This window comes from Nicotiana attenuata, unplaced genomic scaffold (assembly GCF_001879085.1).
Source record: "Nicotiana attenuata strain UT unplaced genomic scaffold, NIATTr2, whole genome shotgun sequence".
NCBI lineage: Eukaryota > Viridiplantae > Streptophyta > Magnoliopsida > Solanales > Solanaceae > Nicotiana > Nicotiana attenuata.
Window position 1 is genome coordinate 5,187 of NW_017686768.1, and position 1,053 is coordinate 6,239.

Below are 1,053 nucleotides of genomic sequence, written 5' to 3' on the forward strand. Positions count from 1 at the left end.
GCGAACGCGATGAAGGAAAGTCAGGCCTGGACAGAATGTTTTAAGGACATTTCCCCAGCGACCCAACTCATTTCTTCCTCCATTTTAAGCATCTTGGGGCATTTGGACGGGAAGTAAGAAGGTTTCGACTAAGAATTGATTGGAGGTAAGTTTTATGAGTTAAATACATGTTTTTATCGAAATATTATCCATGGAATTCATGAAAACATAGTAAAATTCTAGGAAATTAGGGCTTGGAGCAAAAACTTTAAATTTAGGATTTGAGGGGCCATTTGTGGTCCGAATTGGGAGTTCTTGGTATGTACGGACTCGTGTGAGACGAGGATTCCGGAAATGTGAATTTCAGAATTTTTCGGGACGTGGGCCCGGGGCTCGGGTTTTGCCAATTTCGTGTTTTTGAGTATTTTTTCGAATTCTTTCGATTGGGTTACGTCCCATTAGCACATTATAATGTATTCCTTATGGTTTTCAGCAGATTCGACGCGCGAAGAGGTTAATTCAAGAGGAAAAGGCATAGCGGACTAATCCCGTGGCCGGTTTGAGGTGAGTAATAGATGTAGATGATGACCTGAGGGTTTGAAACTCCGGTATATCACACTGTGACGCTATATTGAGGCGAGACACGTACTCTACAGCGAGTGCGGGGTCGATTGTGATCGAGGACTGTGGCCTAGTCCGACCGAGCGATGTTGTACTATATCATGGGCTAGAAATTAGCCGGTAAACCTCCTACTTGGATGGTTATGGACATAATTGGGGCTGTATGCCGACTATTTGAATCCCGTAGGGATTGTTATCATTGTTCCCATAACCTATAGCATGTTTCATGATATTAGTCCTGAATTGAATATTGTATCAAAATGGCTAATAAATTCTAAGGTTTTAAACACCTAATTATAATTCAGATAATTGAAACTAAAAATGGTAAGTATGATTGCATTCATGACTATGCATGGATCGGGCTGCACGCCGCAGCGGGTGTGATATTGATATTGCGCTTGGGCTGTAGGAGCCCCTCCGGAGTCTGAACCCCCCACAGTGAGCGCCAGATAC